The sequence below is a fragment of the Podarcis vaucheri genome (assembly GCF_965113315.1).
Source record: "Podarcis vaucheri genome assembly, chromosome: 7".
NCBI classification, from domain to species: domain Eukaryota; kingdom Metazoa; phylum Chordata; class Lepidosauria; order Squamata; family Lacertidae; genus Podarcis; species Podarcis vaucheri.
In genome coordinates this window covers 90572139-90593666 of record NC_138765.1, presented here as the reverse complement: position 1 = coordinate 90593666, position 21528 = coordinate 90572139, and the positions used below count along the sequence as shown (strand labels likewise).

At 45.9% G+C, this 21528-nt stretch overlaps 2 long non-coding RNA genes across 3 annotated transcripts in view; both read right to left on the bottom strand.

Moving 5' to 3' along the window:
- The window catches only part of LOC309536499, a 70176-nt gene extending 49646 nt beyond the window's left edge, over positions 1 to 20530 (bottom strand). The window contains exon 1 of the long non-coding RNA XR_014221528.1: positions 20400 to 20530. This is a non-coding gene — a long non-coding RNA (uncharacterized lncRNA). The remainder of the gene's footprint in view (positions 1 to 20399) is intronic.
- Positions 380 to 8579, bottom strand: LOC309536504. Of its 2 annotated transcripts, none has more exons than XR_014221535.1 (4): positions 8508 to 8579; positions 1849 to 1942; positions 1159 to 1288; positions 380 to 428 (listed from the first exon to the last, which is right to left on the bottom strand). It is a non-coding gene; the product is annotated as an uncharacterized lncRNA (long non-coding RNA). The 2 variants fall into 2 exon arrangements; XR_014221536.1 differs by lacking the exon at positions 8508 to 8579 and adding an exon at positions 3494 to 3818.
- Positions 20531 to 21528: the final 998 nt, after the last annotated feature.

The window sequence follows — 21528 nt, the reverse complement described above, 5'->3', positions numbered from 1 at the left end:
TTTCTTGTCGGGGGGGGGGAGTCTTTTTGAAAAGGAGGGAGCAGACATGTCAGGGTTTGATTCCCTCCTCCTTGCTTTGCCAGGCAGCTGCTCTGGCCATGGAGGAGTGGGTTTTGTTTTTGCTTGAAAGTGTGTGTATATGTAGTGCTGGAGGAAGAAGGGCAGAATCCACCCACTAGCCAGTTTTGCTTTGCTGCCTGCCAGCCACATGGAGCTGCAGGCAGGCAGCTCCTTTTTTTATTTAAAAAGTGTGTGTTGGGATGCGGAGCAGTGCAGGAATTGCCTGTTGCTTGTGTTGCTCCTTGGGTGGGCTTTGTAAAGCTCAGGGGCAGAGTTTGGTAGGATCATCCAGTTTATGGTACTGATATTCACATTTAAGTGGATTGAACATTGCTTTACATCCCTGACGTTCGTCAAGATCAAAGTGCCTAAAAAGAAGAAGAAGAATGTGTAAATTAAGGCTTCCCTCAGATTATGGAGATCTTGTAGAGGAGCGCTCCTTTCTCCTGCTCGCTTAGGACATGCCAAGAATGATTGAAACTGCCTGGCAGAAAAGCAGTTTTGCAAGATGTTTGCTCCATCCAGGGAAAACCAAGCCCTTGGAAAACATTTGGCCTGAGGCCAAATTTACCTGGGGAACCCAAGCTGAATGCACAAAGGACATGTCTTGCACAATATGCCATTGCATGTTGCTCTACGATGATTCTCTCCCCCCCCCCATATGTTTGCAGTGGTTGAGGGCACCACCCATGCACAAAAAAAGGGTGTAGCAAAATGTTGGTGCGAAACCAAGAGGCCAGCAAGGAGGGAGACAGAAGGAGACAGGAAGGTGCAGGAAAGAGGAGGGGTCCTCTTCCATTGGGTGCATCGGGGTCCCTCTCCCCAGGACCAACTCCTGGATGGTCTCCGGATGAGAGGATCTGGGACTCAGGGAGATCCCAAAGTCCAAGCTTCCACGCAGCGAATGCCTGGTCATCGGATGATTGGAAAGGCACTCTGGACATGCAACTTATCAGATGTAAGGATTAATTGGGACACCCGTCTTCAGCTAATTCCGTCCCTGAATGTTTATTGAGCAGAAGGTCTTCCAGAGAGAACGGAGCAAAATAATTTGAAAGAGATTAATAGACCCAGTGCCATTCTGGGTATTTGGCCTACCTGGAACAGCACAGCATTCCCCTTTCATTACATACACATCCCATGCAATTCATTGTATTCCACTTGGAGCCTAATGGATGCTTGCTCCCATCCATGGGATCAGTACACTCAGTGGGCAGCACCGACTGACCTAGGGAGAGAAATCCTATACATTTAACATCAGCCCCCAAACAGCTCGTGAAATCAGAAGCTGCTGCTCAGCACAATGCAGAGACTGCGCAAGAGAAGCACAGTGACTGCAAATTTTCCACTTGTCCAACTCCTGGGCATCTGTCTTGCTTATACTGCGGCCATGCAGTCTCCTGCTTGCGTCTGCAGACGGTGGTTCCAAGCTTAAAACAGGGTGGGAGTGAATGGGGTGCCCTGTGGATGGGGAATCTGGCCGTTTCAATTTCTACCAGTTATTATTATTACTATTTATATACCATCCACAGGGCAGTTCACAACCTAAAAATACAATATAAGAAACACAAAATACGTAATAAAAGTAAGAGCTTAAGCAGGGACTCATCAATGAGAAGATGAGACGGGAGCAGCGTCAGGTCATTTTAGACTCTGAGCAGCATCACAACATCCGGAGATAGGTTTATGCTAAAAAACACATTTCCCAAACATTAAATACTGATTTGGCTAAATGAATAGGCTACTTGGCAACATCATTTGTTGTTGCTGCTGCTGTTGTTAACTTACCATCTTTAATCTCTTCTTTGGGCTCCCTAAATATGCAGGATCCCTGACACAAGGCAAGTGTCAAAGACAAGGCAGTCAGACTCAAGAGGATTTTCTGCAAAAGAGACACACACATGCACAAATCATTCAAGATGGTGTTATCATATTTATAGCCTCTCTTGCTGTTGGAAAATGCATTGTATGTGACTAAATGCATTGTATGTGACGGGGTGAGCGCCCGTTGCTCAGTCCCTGCTCCTGCCCACCTAGCAGTTCGAAAGCACGTCAAAGTGCAAGTAGATAAATAGGTACCGCTCCGGCGGGAAGGTAAACGGCGTTTCCGTGCGCTGCTCTGGTTCGCCTGAAGCGGCTTAGTCATGCTGGCCCGGAAGCTGTACGCCGGCTCCCTCGGCCAACAAAGCGAGATGAGCACCACAACCCCAGAGTCGGTCACGACTGGACCTAATGGTCAGGGGCCCCTTTACCCTTTTAGTTAGTCTTGTCCATCAATTTCAATGGATCTACTCTGGGTATGATTCACACTGGATTCAACCCAAGGCCTTTGAAAAATTCCCTCTACATTAAGCTTATACACTTCAGTAGCTGAGTTGGGTCATTTTATACTTAGTGGGATTTTTTATAAAGTAAACTGCCCTCCCCCACATATCCCATAGCATTCAATACCTCAGAAACATCGATTTTGTTTACGTATATATCTGTTCTCAAAGTCTATCAGTTTTGGATTCTGAGCCACAGCAAAGAGAGGAGCGTTCAGAGATAAATGATTATTTACATTAAAGCACAGGGTGATGCTCAGGTTGGCCAAGAAAATGCCTTTGGCCAATTCCCCCGGCCAATTTCCTGACAAACGCAGGAAAGAAAACAGTCAGAGGGAAGCTCAGGCTATGTGGTTTGTACCCTGGAGTTGTTGCTGTGAGAGTTCCAACTGTAGGTCATTGTAATGAGTCCTAAGTAATTAACCTGAGCAGCGGGGTTGCACTGGAATTGATATAAAAAAAGTTTCACTACCCCAGCTAAAGATAGCTAAATAATGTTGTGAGCACTGGTCTGAATGGGGGTCTGGATAGAGAGAAGGCATAACCTCCAAATGCTCTGATTTTCCAGGGACAGTTCCAGAATTACAAAAGGCTTTGGATTTGATCCCCAAATGTGAGCTCTAAAGCTATAAAGCAGGGGTCAGCAACCTTTTTCAGCCGTGGGTCAGCCCACCGTCCCTCAGACCTTGTGGTGGGCTGGACTATATTTTGGAAGAAAATATGAACAAATTCCTATGCCCCTCAAATAACCCAGAGTTGCATTTTAAATAAAAGGAAACATTCTACTCATGCAAATACACACTGATTCCCAGACCATCCGCGGGTCAGATTGAGAAGGCAATTGGGCCGCATCCAGTCTTAGGTTGCCTACCCCTGCTATAAAGCACAGACTGTGCCTGGAAAAAGCAGAGGAAAAGTAAGGGTGGATAAGCCTTCAGATAAGCCTGGAGTCTGAGAAAGCCTCAGCAAGTGAGGTACTTAATCCTCATAATTCTGAATGCCTTTGCACACCCCCTCTCCCCACCTCAAATCCCCCTTTCCACCATTTAAACCTAATCTAGATTAAAGAAAAAATTTTGTACCAACTGTCCCCAAAGCATTCCACTTACCATCTTGGTTTTTCAATGAGTTGCTGGCAAACTCTTATTGGGGCGTGGAGGAAAGAGCTCTGGTGTCCCTCCTGTAAGTCTGTGGAGAATCCCATGCCCCCTTTTATACAAATGGGAAGGAGGAGGGGCAAAATGAGAGGGATGGAGGTCCTAACGGGGGAAGGAAATGCTTGCCAGGAAGGAAACATTTGCTTCTGATGACATAAATGTTTAAAAGAACAGCTGAGAGAGTTCTACGTCTTCCAGAGATATTCACTGATAAGTGCAGATCAGAACCAGAACTGGGAACAGGAAAATCATGTTAAATGTTATTAGACCAGGATAGTGTTGAGTTCCTTCCTTCATGGATCACTGCCTTGCCGTGGCGAAGGGGCTTGAATAACTCAGAGAAGCTATGAACTATGCCAGGCAGGGCACTTAAGATGAATAGGTCATAGTGGAGAGTTTTGACCAAACGTGATCCACCTGGAGGAGGAACTGGCAAGCCACTCCAGTATCCCTGCCAAGAAAACTCCATGGACAATGACAACAGGCGTATAAAAGTTATGACACTGGAAGATGAGCCCCTCAGGTCGGAAGCCGTCCAACATGCTACTGGGGAAGAGCGGAGGACAAGTAGATCCAGAGCTGATGAAGCGGCTGGGCCAATGCCGAAAGGACGCTCAGTTGTGGATATGCCTGGAAGCGAAAGGAAAGTCCAATGCTGTAAAGAAAAATATTGCACAGGAACCTGGAATGTACGAACCATGAACCTGGGTAAGTTGGATCTGGTAAAAAATGAGATGGCAAGAATAAATACTGACATCCTGGGCATCAGTGAACTAAAATGGATGGGAATGGGCAAATTCAGTTCGGATGACTATCATATCTACTACTGTGGGCTAGAAACCCGTAAAAGAAATGGAGTGGCCCTCATAGTCAACAAAAGATTGGCGAAAGCTGTACTGGGATGCAATCTCAAAAATGATAGAATGATCTTGATACTAATCCAAGGCAGACCTTTTAACATCACAGTAATCCAAGTTTATGCACCAACTACTGGTGCTGAAGAAACTGAAATTGACCAATTTTATGAAGACTTACAAGAAAGACCTTATAGAAGTGACACCAAAGAAGGATGTTCTTCTCATTATAGGGGACTGGAATGCTAAAGTAGGGAATCAAGAGATAAAAGGAACAACTGGCAAGTTTGGCCTTGGAGATCAAAACGAAGCAGGGTAAAAGCTAATAGAGTTCTGTCAAGAGAACAAGCTGGTCATCACAAACACTCTTCCAGTAACACAGGAGACGACTCTACACATGGACATCACCAGCATTCCAGATTGATTATATTCTCTGCAGCCAAAGATGAAGAAGCTCTATACAGTCAGCAAAAACAAGACCTGGAGCTGACTGTGGCTCAGATCATCAGCTTCTTATAGCAAAATTCAAGCTCAAACTGAAGAAAGTAGGAAAAACCACTGGGCCGGTAAGATACAATCTAAACCAAATCCCTTATGAATACACAGTGGAAGTGAGGAACAGGTTTAAGGATTTAGATTTGCTGGACAGAGTGCCTGAAGAACTATGGATGGAGGCTCACAACATTATACAGGAGGCAGCAACAAAAACCATCCCAATGTAAAAGAAATGCAAGAAAGCAAAGTGGCTGTTCAACGAGGCCTTACAAATAGCGGGGGAGAGAAGGCAAGCAAAATGTGAGGGAGATAGTGAAAGATACAGGAAATTGAATGCAGATTTCCAAAAAACAGCAAGGAGAGACAAGAAGGCCTTCTTAAACGAGCAATGCAAAGAAATAGAGGAAAACAACAGAATGGGAAGAACCAGAGATCTGTTCAAGAAAATTGGAGATATGAAAGGAACTTTTCGTACAAAGATTACCATAATAAAGGACAGAAGTGGTAAGGACCTAACAGAATCAAGAAGTGGCGGCAAGAATACACAGAGGAATTTTACCAGAAAGATATGGATGGCTCGTACACCCCAGGTAGTGTGGTTGCTGACCTTGAGCCAGACATCCTGGAGAGTGAAGTCAAATGGGCCATAGAAAGCACTGCAAATAACAAAGCCAGTGGAAGTGATGATATTCCAGCTGAACTATTTAAAATTTTAAAAGATGATGCTGTTAAGGTGCTACACTCAATATGCCAGCAAATTTGGAAAACTCAGCAGTGGCCAGAGGATTGGAGAAGATCAGTCTACATCCCAATCCCAAAGAAGGGCAGTGCCAAAGAATGCTCCAACTACCGCACAATTGCACTCATATCACACGCTAGCAAGGTTATGCTTAAAATTCTAGAAGACAGGCTCAAGCAGTATGTGGACCGAGAACTCCCAGAAGTGCAAGCTGGATTTCGAAAGGGCAGAGGAACCAGAGACCAAATTGCAAATATGCGCTGGATTATGGAGAAAGCTAGAGAGTTCCAGAAAGACATCTACTTCTGCTTCATTGACTATGCAAAAGCCTTTGACTGTGTTGACCACAGCAAACTATGGCAAGTTCTTAAAGAAATGGGAGTGCCTGATCACCTCATCTGTCTCCTGAGAAATCTCTATGTGGGACAAGAAGCTACAGTTAGAACTGGATATGGAACAACTGATTGGTTCAACATAGGGAAAGGAGTACGACAAGGCTGTATATTGTCTCCCTGCTTATTTAACTTATATGCAGAATTCATCATGGGAAAGGCTGGGCTGGATGAATCCCTAGCCGGAATTAAGATTGCCGGAAGAAATATCAACAACCTCAGATATGCAGATGGCACAACCTTGATGGCAGAAAGTGAGGAGGAATTAAAGAACCTTTTAATGAGGGTGAAAGAGGAGAGCGCAAAATATGGTCTGAAGCTCAACATCAAAAAAACGAAGATCATTGCCACTGGGCCCATCACCTCCTGGCAAATAGAAGGGGAAGAAATGGAGGCGGTGAGAGATCTTACTTTCTTGGGCTCCATGATCACTGCAGATGGTGGCAGCAGCCACGAAATTAAAAGACGCCTGCTTCTTGGGAGGAAGGCGATGGCAAACCTAGACAACATCTTAAAAAGCAGAGACATCACCTTGCCCACAAAGGTCCATATAGAAAAAGCTATGGTTTTCCCAGTAGTGATGTATGGAAGTGAAAGCTGGACCATAAAGAAGGCTGATCACCGAAGAATTGATGCTTTTGAATTATGGTGCTGGAGGAGACTCTTGAGAGTCCCATGGACTGCAAGAAGATCCAACCTCTGCATTCTGAAGGAAATCAGCCCTGAGTGCTCACTGGAAGGACAGATCCTGAAGCTGAGACTCCAATACTTTGGACACCTCATGAGAAGAGAAGACTCCCTGGAAAAGACCCTGATGTTGGGAAAGATGGAGGGCACAAGGAGAAGGGGACAACTGAGGACGAGATGGTTGGATAGTGTTCTCGAAGCTACCAGCATGAGTTTGACCAAACTGCGGGAGGCAGTGGAAGACAGGAGTGCCTGGTGTGCTCTGGTCCAGGGGGTCACGAACAGTCGGACACGACTAAACGACTAAACAACAACAACAACAGTGTTGAGTTCTGCAAGAGATATGGCTCTAGATATTTGTCTTTACAGCCTCACCTCAAGAAGGATACTGTCAAAAAAGGCCAGCAAAATGAAGAAGGGGGTGGAGCAAAGTGGAGAAAGTAAAGTTTTTATCTCTCATAAGAGTAGAACTTGTGGACATCTCCTGCGTTACCAGGAGAGAGTTGGCCAGGTAAGGGGAGGGACTGACCAGCCCACACAACAGTGGGCAGAACTTGCCTGGGAGTTCTCAGTCGGCTCCAGAGCTTCTCCCACCCTGCCCTCCCGCAGTTAAGCCTTCTTTTGCAGGTTAACCTCTTCTCCACAGGTACGCAGGCGCTGCTACATTATGGTCGCTGTTGAAGGGCTGGAAAGGAATTTTCCTGCATTGGCAGATTTTGCCTTCCCCGTAGCAAAACCTCACAACTTTGGCGGTTTCAGGCCTTGGGCGGAATCCTTTAGTCTGTCTTCTCTAAATGGGGGGGGGAGCGGTGACCCCTCCCCCACGGCGCCGATCCCAGGGTTCCCCATTAAAGGGGTTGTTTTGAGGGGGAGGCATTGGCCATACGCTGTTAGGTTGTCATTGCTCTCCTCCTGCGACGGTGGCGAAATGGGGGGGCGGGCTGTCTGCTTGAACAGACGTTCTCCAGAGCCAGCCCAATCCCCACATATTCTGGATAACCCTGATGTTCCCCAGATCCCTGGCCGGGGACTGGGAGGGATAAACACCCAATGCCTAAGCCAAGGTCTCCCTACAGCTGAAGTTTTAATAAACTTGCCTGGGAAGAGGGATTGATTGTTAAACTACTCTCGCTGAGAGGAATTGACACTACTTGTAAAAAGGTAAAGGACCCCTGACAGTTAAGTCCAGTCGCGAACGACTCTGGCTTTGCTGGCCGAAGGAGCTGACGTTTGTCCGCAAACAGTTTTTCCAGGTCATGTGGCCAGCATGACTAAGCCACTTCTGGCGAAACCAGAGCAGCGCATGGAAACGCAGTTTACCTTCCCGCTGGAATGATACCTATTGCACCTTGACTACTTGCACCTTGACGTGCTTTCGAACTGCTAGGTGGGCAGGAGCTGGGACCAAGCAACAGGAGTTCACGGCGTTGCGGGGATTCGAACCACTGACCTTCCGATCAGCAAGCCCAAGGCTCACTGGCTTACACCACAGTGCTACCCACATACATCTCCCAAAATATTGCTGAGGAATTCACTTAACTGGGGCTGCAGGGAAGTGGTGATTTCTGCCTCAGCGCAGCCGTAGTCTGGTCCTGGTTAGCCATGTTTTCCTCCCTGCGTGGCCGTTGGGCCTCTCCCTTCTTGCTAAAAAGCCCCCGACTGCAAGGTTGCTAAAGATGCCTTATGACTGAAGCATGGCAAGATCTTCTTTTCTTGCTAGAAGCCCCTGGCCATAGGTTGCTAAAGATGCCTTATGACTGAAGCATGAACAAACACAAATTTCTTCAGAAACAGATTACCTGGGAAGGTGGGACTGGCCTTCCTTGGAAGTTTTAGAACCGAGACTAGATGGCCTGGTATTCTTTAGCTGTGCCCTCCAGAGTGGGAGAGGCAGATGCTTTCAGGACCAGTTACACACACAAACACACACACACACACACACACACACACACACACACACACACAGACACACACACACACAGTTAAAGAGGCCTCTGTGCATAAAAGAATAAACATGCAGCCTAAATGGGTTCTATACAGAGATCTATTCAGCTTTCAGGAAAATGCATGTAAGCTTAAAAAGTTCAACAAAATTTGAAACTTAGTGAGCAACTAAGATGTGCAGATGGTTTCTATCTACAAAGAACTAGCTCAAATGTATAAGAATGTATCAAAGAAATGTTGCAAATGCAAGAACTGTGAGGGGTCATTTTATCACATTTTAGACACAAATTGAGAATCTTTTAAGGAGGACTGCTTAAAGCAGGCATGGCCACACTTGGCCCTCCAGATGTTTTGGGACTACAGTTCCCACCATCCCTGACCACTGGTCCTGTTAGCTAGGGATGGTGGGCGTTGTAGTCCCAAGACATCTGGAGGGCCAAGTTTGGCCATGCCTGCATTAAAGGGAATGGCCATACCCAGGGCCGTCTTTACCCGGGGGTGCAAGGGTGCAGAGCACCGGGCGCCGAATTCTGGGGGGCACCAGGCGCCCACCGATGAAGCCACCTAAGCATATTGTATTGAGCTGCACTGCGGCAGCGGGGTCAGCAGCACCTTCGACACGACTGATCTTGCGCCGCATGCCTGCCGCTCACCAAAGCTGGGAGGAGGGGGAGTGACAGGAAAGAGGGAGAGACAGAAAGAGAACGCGCCTATCTAGCGACGGGAGTGTGCGCAGGCTCCGGAACCTTCCCAAGAAGAACTCGTATATGTGTGCTCACGAGGGCCCTCCCAGCTCTTCTAGAAAGAAGATTGCTCCCACAATGAAAGGCTGCCCGAGACGGCTCTCCCACGCATGCGCACAATGCCCGCCTGTCTCATCTTCCAGACACCTCCCTACGACTGTAAGCGCATGCCTGGAGTCTTTACACTTTACAAGTGTTCTTTGTCTTCTTTAGAAAAGCTGGTTTTAACCAAAAAACACACAAAAGCCCTCCTTTTGGAGCTGCGCAGGTGTGAGCTCTATTTAACAAATGTTAATAGTGACACAGGCATAATAAAAGTTAATTTGGGAGCTAAAGTAAATTTGCACCCCAGTGGCGCATATGCTAAAGATGGCCTTAAATAGACTGTAATCTATTTAAGAAGTTATTTCCCATACGAGAAGACCATAGTGGGGATTGAAGTGTAAGAAAAGAGCAGAACATATTAAGAAACATGCTAAAGAGGATGAAATTGGATAACTGGGTGATAAGCATCAATGTTGGGTGAGCGGGAAGTCACTAGTTTTGTTGAATTGGAAAATAACAAAATGTAGGAAAACACATTTATATAGTGAGATAGTCGCCTTTGGCTGGACTGGACAGGGGTCCTTTATCTCTCTCTCTCTCTCTCTCTCTCTGTGTGTGTGTGTGTGTGTGTGTGTGTGTGTGTGTGTTCAAAGCATCAAATCATCCTTTGCTCATATTAATAGGCTGCTTGACAATGTTGCCATTTTTTATCTCTGCTTTGAAGGGGCCAAGGAAGCAAAACCCATGGGGCAAAACAATCAGTGGTAGGATGACTTTCTGAAAGAGGCAAAAGAGAAGGAAAATCAGCAGATGACTATAACAATTCTGGATCTATCAAGATCTGGAGATCATTTGCTTGCTCATTTAGCTGTGTTTTTAAATTAAGCCATAAGATTAAGCTGATTGCCATTTTAATGAACTGTGTCAGAAACAAAACCGGCTTCTTTATCTGCTTTTGTAATCAGGGAAACTGATGGGAGTTGCACTCCAGTGAAATCTGGAGGAGGAACTTCAGCTCCACTGAGATGCACAAAAAGGCATCTCACTCAATGGCAGGGGCAGACTTTAGGAATATGGCGCTCTGAGCGAGGACAAAATTTGGCGCCCCAAAGATTCATTTGGCACCCTTCCTCCTCCCACCTTCCATTCAGCGCATGCTCTCAAGTGCATTATGTCATAGTTGGGGTGACTCAATAACCCAGGGTTTAACTTTGAGTAGGTACCCGTAGAAGTAAAGGTTTTATTATTAATACCTGGGTGGGGGAGCTGCCTACACCAGCCTCATTCTGGCACTGTCAATGAGCTACCCAAGAAACAAGAGTTGAGCTATACTGTGGTTGTGTGTGTTTTTTTCAGCGTCAAAGACAGTTTGGGATAATTGGCTAGAGCAGAGGTTTTCAGCCTTTTTGAGTCCACAGCTCCCTTGACCAACTACATTCTTTCTGCAGACTCCTGTGGGGCTCAGGAGCCCAGTTGTGTCACCTCTTTCCTGCAGAGCCGGTAGCCCCTCTCCCTCCCTTGTGGAGGGTTCCTCAGCCTCCTCTTCTCCCCTCTCCTTGGGAGTCCTCTGGACAGTCACTGCTGCCACTCCAGGTCTCTGAACTGCCCCCCCCCCCGCCCCAGAGAGAGGTGCCTTTTAAAAGGTGAGTCTCTAACCCTCCTAGGAAGAAAGTTATGAAGCACAATGTGCATTTTCTGTTAAATGAGCCAGCCTGGTCTCTCCTGTCTGTCAGAGGTTTCAGCTAAGTCAGAATTGTGATTGGTGAGTTCTTTGGACACCAAGGAATAGGAGCCCCCAACATCCTAAAGGTAAAGGGACCCCTGACCATTAGGTCCAGTCGTGACCGACTCTGGGATTGCAGCGCTCATCTCGCTTTATTGGCTGTGGGAGCCGGCATACAGCTTTTGGGTCATGTGGCCAGCAGTGCATGGTCTTCCCGCTGAAGTGGTACCTATTTATCTACTTGAACTTTGACGTGCTTTTGAAGTGCTAGGTTGGCAGGAGCAGGGACTGAGCAACGGGAGCTCACCTCGTCACGGGGATTCAAACCACTGACCGTTTGATTGGCAAGTCCTAGGCTCTGTGGTTTAACGCACAGCACCACCCGCGTCCCTCCCAACATCCTAGCAGGGCCCAATTTCTAATGGTGCAGTTAGAGTAATTGCACCTGAACCTATGCTAGCCTGGGCCTGTAGGATGAGCTTCTAGAAACAAAATATTTTGACAAATAATGTGCAGGCAACCATCTAAGCTGAGGGCTGATAACCCAACGCAAAGCGAGGGCTGAGTCTAATGGTTCTTCTGGTTCTGCAGCCCAGAGCACCCACTTCCAGCTACAACTGGCTCTGCTGTTCCTTCCTCCACTCCTTTCTGGAGGGAAGCCCTTGCCTTGGCAGATGCTGTGGGACTAAAACAGAGAGGGACTTTTGGGGTGCTGTTAGGGTTATGGGAAGTGCAGTTCACCACCTCTGCTTTGGCTGCCCATGAAAGGGCATTTGAAAAAGCATGAGAGCTAGAAAGTGTCACACCCACCAGCCTTCCCTTTACTTTGCCACCCATGGAAGGGCTTATGGAAAATGTGGAAAATGTGGAGGGAAATATTTTATTGTCTGCGGGGGGGGGGGGTCGTCTTTTTGAATAGGAGGGAGCAGACATGTCAGGGTCTGCTTCCCTCCTCCTTGCTTTGCCAGGCAGCTGCTCCGGCCACGGAGGAGTGTTTTTTGTTTCAAAGTGTGTGTATAGGGTGAGGAAGGGCACATTGATGCAAGGGGCACATTGATACACCAACAATATTTCAATTTTGAGAAACATTATTCGTGTCGTGACATCACTAAAATGTTTCTATACATGTGTGAGTACAGCAGCTGAGACCGCGCCGCCCGCCAGTTAGCTGTTATCATTTGATGAGAGTAGGTGTGTTTTTAGCCAACTAAAAAAATACATGAAATGTAAAAGTGTTCGAATGCTGTTTTACATCGTATATAATAATATAATATGACCGACTTTCAAGTGTCATATCTTAGGAAAAAAACAGGATCTTGTATGTTTGTCTTCCCCATTCTAGAAGATAAGGCAAGTATTGATTTCAAGGATATTGTTTTGCAGTTGCCAAAACCAAATTTCTCAAAGGGCACATCTCGATCATCTCTTTATACTTTTTCTATTGACTTCAGTGGATATAATGTGCAATAGAAACTAAACATTAAGTAATTATCTTATTTCTTATAAGTATTTTGTTTACATTACGGTTTTTTAACCATTTAATGTGAGTTCTTATACTTTTTAAAGTTTTTTCAAAGTTTTTTTTAATGGATAGGTGTTTGATGAAAGATTAATATAAGTTTTGATGTTTTGTTAAGAAAACCTGCCATAAAGTCTATGATATGTGTTAGTTTTGAAATGTTATTTAGATTTTAAGTAATGAATTGTATGGCTGATTATGATCTCTCACAATAAAAATTGTTTTTTTCATTATTTTTTTGTAAATAGTTACCATTCCCATAAAATTTACACTTTGTATCAAAGTGCCCCATCCAATGTATCAAAGTGCCCTGTAGGTGGAGCAGAATGATACAAAATTCATATTTTTTTTTACTAAAGTCATTATATTCTCGTTCTTCTAACTATAATAGTTTGATTGCTATTATAATATTGATTAGTTATGCCATGCATAAAGCAAAAAAATTATTTGACTCATTTTTGTTACATAAAATATGATATTGAATTTATCTGCATCAATCTGCCCCATCTCACCCTATGTAGTGCTGGAGGAAGAAGGGCAGAATCCACCCACTTGCTAGTTTTGCTTTGCTGCCTGCCAGCCACATGGAGCAGTAGGCAGGCTGCTACTTTTTTCTTTTAAAAGTGTGTGTTGGGATGCGGAGCAGTGCAGGAATTGCCTGTTGCTTGTGTTGCTCCTTGGGGGACTTTTTGAAAATGCCGGGGTGGGTTGGAGGCAGAAATAGGGGGGTCAAACCATGGCTGCCGTGTTTCTTTTCTTGCCTGCAGACATATGAAGCAGGCAGCTACTTGAGAGGCGCCTCAGTGGAATATGAGAGAGAGAGGGGAGGAGATGGCAATGCTTTTTTGTTTCTGCTGCCTGCTGCACAGCAGAGGTTGTTGCAAAGCGGTTTCAGGAGGCCACCTAGTTCAGAGGCATCATCAGCCCCATGCAGTGCGGGATTTATGTATAGGCTAAGTAGACTGAAGCCTAGGGCCTCTAAATCTAGGGGGCCTCGCCAGCCTGCCCGCTCCCCAGCATGCAACCTCCCCTCTCCCAAGATGCAAACCCAAGACTTCATGTGAGGGCAGGGCAACTTGGGCCTCTTAATCTAGAGGGCCTCGTCAGCCTGCCATCTCCCTAGTGCCGCAGTCTCCCCTCTCCCAAAATTGCAAACCCAAGACTTCATGCGAGAGCAGGGCAACTCCGGCCCAGCAACTATGAGATTCAGGGCTAGCCAGTGGGGCCCAGTTAGAAGCAGTGGGGTGGGCCCAACTTGAGGGGTTTTTTGGCCCCAGGTCACAGCCAAAGTCTGCAAAATCTTATACATATAAATAAAATCCATCTAGATTGCCCTGGTGCAGGAGCACCCTTAGGAGCAGCCCATGGGGCCCAATTTAGACAAATTTCTCCAATTGCCTTAAGGTCAGCCCTGATGAGACTGTGCATGGGTTGGATTGACAAGCCCTGCACCTTCTAGGTCCCTGGTGTCACTATTCAGAGTACAGACTCAAGGACTTGTTATGGAAATAAAAGGGGGGGCACTTACTTGAAATCAGTTTTGTCAAAAAAAAAAACAAAACCAAAAAACCCGGGATGATGAGCCTGTTAGAATTCCTGATCTATGATTGCAGTCATAGGATTGTTGTCTCCCACATGACGGTATATGTTCTGACTCCACAGAGTGAGAACTGATAGAGACAGGATGTTTGTGTTACTGTGTTCCGTGAAGTGGGACTATTGTCCTTTGTTCTTTTTCTCTTTGCTGTCTGATGCTAGAGAGAGAGGGAGCCATGTTGTAGTGCTCTGTGTGTGTTTATATGTAAATAAAGTAGATTAGCCAACATGCTGAGTTGCTGAGGTCTGTCACGCAATGCTGTGCAAACTCTGCGGATCCCTAAGTGTGCCGGTGTCGGTTGGCATTGGTCGCTGTGATGTTCGGGCTAAAGAAAGCTTATGAAGCTCCTGAACGATCGACCAGGAGGGAGAAAACATGCCAGTCGGGCATGTGTCTCTGCCAGTGTCCTACTCGAGTGTAGGCTGAACTCCTGACAGAGCCCAGCCATCTTTTATTCACAGTCACATAAGCACTACACTACAGCATGGCCATAAGTGTGTACGTTCAACTGCTGAAATACACACCCAATATGTAGCAATGGAGATTTATGTTACTCCTTTATGAATGAACACTGTGTTTTATTAATAGACTCTGTATTTTTGGAATTACCTAAGAGCCACCAATAGGGAGCTCTAGAATCTGACAGCTACCAATCAGGTACTACCAAACAGCGACCCCTATTGCTGAAAGCAGGTAACCAGCAGGAAGCACTTCAGCTCAGCCTTTGCACTGTTGACTGAACACCCCCTGCTGTGCAGATAATGGAGAAAGCTCACAAATTGTATCCCTTCTGCCATCTTGGCCAACTCTATAACACTGGTGTAAACCCTGGTGCACCAGAAGCCCAGAATAGCAGCAAATAAAATCCACTCATACATCAGCGACTGATAAGACTTGTCAACCAGTTCCTCCAAAGTCTTCCTAAATTATAAAGCTCCAAAATAGAGGCCAAAAGAGAGCAGGTCTGGGAAGAGCAAGCCATACAATGGGCACCACCAGTGAAAAGGCCCAGCTCCGTGTAGCTCCTGCCCTGCCATTTGATAGGGTGCCCACTTGCCCTACTTCTTGACATGGAATGCTCTCTATTGGAGTCTCCAGGTCCAGTATAAAGACCATAAGAAGGGAGAGCAGGAACCTTGAAGTTCCCAACGGCTGTTAATCAAGCAAGCAAGCAAGCACACAATGGCATTTGACAAGGTGCCCCATGATATTCTTGTAAAGAAGCTGGTAAAATGCAGTCTTGACTATGCTACCACTCAGTGGATTTGTAACCGGCTGACTGACCGAACCCAAAGGGTGCTCATCAATGGTTCCTCTTCATCCTGGAGAAGAGTGACTAGTGGGGTGCCACAGGGGTCTGTCTTGGGCCCGGTCTTATTCAACATCTTTATCAACGACTTGGATGATGGACTCAAGGGCATCCTGATCAAATTTGCAGATGACACCAAACTGGGAGGGGTGGCTAACACCCCAGAGGACAGGATCACACTTCAAAACGACCTTGACAGATTAGAGAACTGGGCAAAAACAAACAAGATGAATTTTAACAGGGAGAAATGTAAAGTATTGCACTTGGGCAAAAAAAATAATGAGAGGCACAAATACAAGATGGGTGACACCTGGCTTGAGAGCAGTACATGTGAAAAGGATCTAGGAGTCTTGGTTGACCACAAACTTGACATGAGCCAACAGTGTGACGCGGCAGCTAAAAAAGCCAATACAATTCTGGGCTGCATCAATAGGAATATAGCATCTAGATCAAGGGAAGTAATAGTGCCACTGTATTCTGCTCTGGTCAGACCTCACCTGGAGTACTGTGTCCAGTTCTGGGCACCACAGTTCAAGAAGGACACTGACAAACTGGAACGTGTCCAGAGGAGGGCAACCAAAATGGTCAAAGGCCTGGAAACGATGCCTTATGAGGAACGGCTAAGGGAGCTGGGCATGTTTAGCCTGGAGAAGAGGAGGTTAAGGGGTGATATGATAGCCATGTTCAAATATATAAAAGTATGTCACATAGTGGAGGGAGAAAGGTTGTTTTCTGCTGCTCCAGAGAAGCGGACACGGAGCAATGGATCCAAACTACAAGAAAGAAGATTCCACCTAAACATTAGGAAGAACTTCCTGACAGTAAGAGCTGTTTGACAGTGGAATTTGCTGCCAAGGAGTGTGGTGGAGTCTCCTCATTTGGAGGTCTTTAAGCAGAGGCTTGACAACCATATGTCAGGAGTGCTCTGATGGTGTTTCCTGCTTGGCAGGGGGTTGGACTCGATGGCCCTTGTGGTCTCTTCCAACTCTATGATTCTATGATTCTATGAGGTCACCTTTGTCACAGTCAGGACGCCTATGTCCTGGCCAGGCCTGCTCACAATCTTGTTTTTGTACAACCTTGTTTGTTCTCAGCAACCAAAATTATATTATCAACATATACAAGCAGAAAAGTTGTTTTCCTTCATTTGCAAGTAAACGTACAAAACAAAGTGGCACTAATAAAGAAAAGTTCCAGGGTGGCAACAGAAAGCAAACTAAAAACGCTTTTGCAGTTCATCCGAACTGTCCAGCAATAACAAGTTATAGGAAAACTGGTGCTATTAACAGTAACCCTTCTAGTTGGTTAATTGATTTGGCAACTTCCATGCACATGACGTTTGATGCTAATCCCCCCCCCCCCCGGTTACAGTTGCAAATGGAAACAAAATATCTGTGAAAGGAAGAGGAGCAGGTTTGCTCAAGTGTGTTGCAGGTAGAAATACTGTTTGTAATGAAGTGAGAGCAGTACAGTGGTGCCCCGCAAGACGAACGCCTCGGAAGACGGAAAACTCGCTAGACGAAGGAGTTTTTCATTTTCTTAGCCGCTGCGCAAGACGCATTTCCCTATGGGCTTGCTTCGCAAAACGAAGCTTGCCCCGCAAGCTCCGGGGATAGCGGGGAAGCGCAGCGCGTCTTCCTCGCTGTCCCCTGACCCCTTTTGAACCAAGGGGCGGCAACGGGGAGAAGCGATTCTCCCCGCTGCCCCTTCCCTTGCTTTAAAACAGGTCCAGGGACAGAGGAGAAGGCGCACGCACCTTCCCCTCTGTCCCCGGAGATTGCGGGGCAGGCAACGGGGAGAAGCAATCTTCTCCCCGCCACCCCTTGCTTTAAACAGGTCCGGGGACAGAGGGGAAGGCGCGCGCCGCTTCCCCTCTGTCCCCGGACGGTCTCCATAGGAACGCATTGATTGATTTTCAATGCATTCCTATGGGAAACCGTGCTTCGCAAGACAAAAAACTCGCAAGAAGAAAAAACTTGCGGAACGAATTAATTTCATCTTGCGAGGCACCACTGTAGCTTACTTGCTCGAATTCACAATAAGAAAGTTTTGAGATTTTACATGCTAGATTAAAATTGATTAATTCATTGAGAAGGGGATTGTAAGAAAAACACTGGGGCCTAATTTGAATAGTAGAGTGCCTGGTATCTTGTGGGCAATCTCCTCCTTTATTTCCACACTGTGACTGCAGACCAAATCACCTGTCAGGAGAGCTATGAGATTCAGATGAGGGTCAGATGCCTTATCAATCTCAGCAGGTATATAACAGGAAGACCATACTTTGAAAGTGACAAAGTTAGACAAACAAATTTTGATGAAGTTTTTGATGATTTTGCTATGAGGAAGTTAGGGAAAAAACATTTTAGCCTTACTGTATTTGATGGTTGTAGTTTACTTCTTAATATCTATTTTAAAAATGACTTTCTAATGACAACATAAAGTGGATTCTAAAAGTACCACACTGTCAGGTAATCATATAATATTGTTTACACTTCCACTGCAATATAATTTGTAAACTCAAGGTGCAACTTCATTTTCCTTAAAAAAAATGCCTATTCCACAAAAGGTTTACAAGTTCACTTATTGCAAAAGTTTTTCAGGGTTAATATTATGCATTTCTAAAATCTCCATGGTATTTAACCATAACATCTTATGTCCTTTAGAAGGAGAAATTGTGAATTGCAGAATTTTAAATACCCGGCATCATCCATGGCTTCACTCAATTTTGTTTATAACACTCTTCCATTTTATTCTAGTCATGAGGGGGGAGGTAGGGGAGGGGTCTCACAAGTGGAATAGCACAGGGCCTCTCTAAATCCGGCCCTGGCCCCATGATCTAATTTTACCTAATTTTTCTCAAGCTATTGTTGTTGGGGGCAGTGCAGATGCATTATTATAATCATTATCGGAATTTAAATCATATTGATCTTCTCCCTAAATCTTCCAAGTCCCCCCCCCTTGTATGGGGAAGGGGGTTCCCAGTGTGGAGGCATCAGCATTGTTATAAACTTTCTCCAGATGATTCACAAGTTGTCTTGGGAGGCAGTACAAAAGTATCATCAAGATCAGCAGCAGCAGCAGCTTTGTCATCATATTTCCCCCCAATATTTTTTTTTTGGGGGGAAGGCGTGTATTTCAGAAGCATAGCACCACCTTTTCCTCCAGCAGGAATTGTTCCCAAGTTGTTTGGGGAGGGGAATCACAGTGCAATCCCAGAAATATTATTGTTGTTGACTCACCCCCAGTGTCGACATAATCATATTTGTTTAAGTGAAGGAAGAGGGCCTCAAAGAACTATAAATCCACACCTGCACTTACCTAGGAGTTAAAAAGTAAAGGTAAAGGGAGCCCTGACCGTTATGTCCAGTTGTGGACGACTCTGGGGTTGCGGTGCTCATCTCGCTCTATAGGCCAAGGGAGCCGGCGTTTGTCCACAGACAGCTTCCGGGTCATGTGGCCAGCATGACTAAGCCGTTTCTGGCAAAACCAGAGCAGCGCACAGAAACGCCGTTTACCTTCCCGCCGGAGTGGTACCTATTTATCTACTTGCACTTGACATGCTTTCAAACTGCTAGGTGGGCAGGAGCAGGGACCGAGCAACAGGAGCTCACCCCGTGGCAGGGATTCGAACCACCGACCTTCTGATCGGCAAGCCCTAGGCTCTGTTTTTTAGACCACAGCACCACCCATTAGAATCTAAAAAGCTGCTGAAAGCTGAGATAGGCATGTCCATCACTATCATTATGATATGTACCAAATTCTGCAAGTAGTGATATCAAGCAAAGACAACAGATACACACCAAAATGCATATATGACTGATTTATTCAGATTCTCTTACATGAAAGGAATTTGTAAAGCTCAGAAACAGGGTTTGGAGGGATCATCCAGTTTATAGAACTCATATTTACATGTGTTTGGATTTACCACTGCTTTACATCCCGGAACATCAACAATACCACCGTACCTAAAAAGAAGAAGAACAATGTGTAAACTAAGGCTTCCCTGAGCTTATGGAGATCTTGTAGAGGAGCGCTCCTTTCTCCTGCTCGCTTAGGACATGCCAAGAATGATTGGAACTACCTGGCAGAAAATCAGTTTTGCAAGATGTTTCCTCGATCCAGGGAAAACCAAGCCCTTGGAAAACATTTGCCCTGAGGCCAAATTCACCTGGGGAACCCAAACTGAATGCACAAAGGACATGTCTTGCACAATATGCCATTGCATGTTGCTGTATGATGATTCTCCCACCCCATATGTTTGCGGTGGTTGAGGGCAGCACCCATGCACAAAAAAGGGTGTAGCAAAATGTTGGTGCGAAACCAAGAGGCCAGCCAGGAGGGAGACAGAAGGAGACAGGAAGGTGCAGGAAAGAGGAGGGGTCCTCTTCCATTGGGCGCATCGGGGTCCCTCTCCCCAGCACCAGCTCCTAGGTGGTCTCCGGTTGAGAGGATCTGGGACTCAGGGAGATCCCAAAGTCCAAGCTTCCACACAGCGAATGCCTGGTCAGCGGATGATTGGAAAGGCACTCTAGACATGTTCAATACTTGTTACCAGATCAAATTTCATGACTCTGCTTTCTATAAAGTCTATAAATATCTTAATTAATCAATCAATTCACTGTTTCATTCAAGGAAATGTAGGCAACAATTTTATGCAACCTATCTTCAGATGTATAGATTAATTGGATCACTCGTCTTCAGCTAATTCTGTCCATGAATGTTTATTGAGCAGAAGATCTTCCAGAGAGAACGGAGCAAAATAATTTGAAAGAGATTAATAGACCCAGTGCTATTCTGGTTATTTGGCCTACCTGGAACAGCAGTCCATTCCCCTTTCACTACATGTGCATTCCATGCAATCCGCTGTATTCCACTGAGTTCCGAATGCATGCTTGCTCCCATCATTGAGATCGGTACACTCAGTGGGCAGCACCGGCTGACCTAGGGAGAGAAATCCCATACATTTAGCATCAATGCAATCAGAAGCTGCTGCTCAGCACAATGCAGAGACTGCGCAAGAGAAGCACAGTGACTGCAACTCGTCCACTTGTCCAGCTCCTCCTGTGCTTCTGACCGCAGCCTGATACGTGAAAATGTAGTAGGTAAAGCGTTTCCTGACACGGAGTGGAGTGGGAAGCTTTGCCACCTTTATTCTTGCATGTCCTGGTTGCTGACAAGAAAGGTAGTGACCCTGGACGTCTGTCTTGCTTATACTGCGGCCATGCAATCTCCTGCTTGCGTCTGCAGACGGTGGTTCCAAGCTTAAAACAGGGTGGGAGTGAATGGGGTGCCCTGTGGATGGGGAATCTGGCCGTTTCAATTTCTACCAGTTATTATTATTACTATTTATATACCATCCTCAGGGCAGTTCACAACCTAAAAATACAATATAAGAAACACAAAATACATAATAAAAGTAAGAGCTTAAGCAGGGACTCATCAATGAGAAGATGAGACAGGAGCAGCGTTAGGTCATTTTAGACTCTGAGCAGCATCACAACATCCGGAGAAGTGTAGATTTTGAAGGTAGCTGCACTTTGGTCTGTGTTCTGGTTCTGCAAGAGCAGATTTGGTAGGTGTATGCTAAAAAATCTCTAGTCAGGAACACATTTCTGAAACATTAAATAATGATCTGGCCATAAATAGATTGCTTATCAACATTAAAGGTAAAGGTACCTCTGCCCGTATGGGCCAGTCTTGCCAGACTCTAGGGTTGTGCGCCCATCACACTCTATAGGCCGGGGGCCAGCGCTGTCCGCAGACACTTCCGGGTCACGTGGCCAGCGTGACGAAGCTGCTCAGGCGAGCCAGCACCAGCACAGCACACGGAAATGTCGTTTACCTTCCCGCTATAAAGCGGTACCTATTTATCTACTTGCACTTAAGAGTGCTTTCGAACTGCTAGGTGGGCAGGAGCTGGGACCGAACGACGGGAGCTCA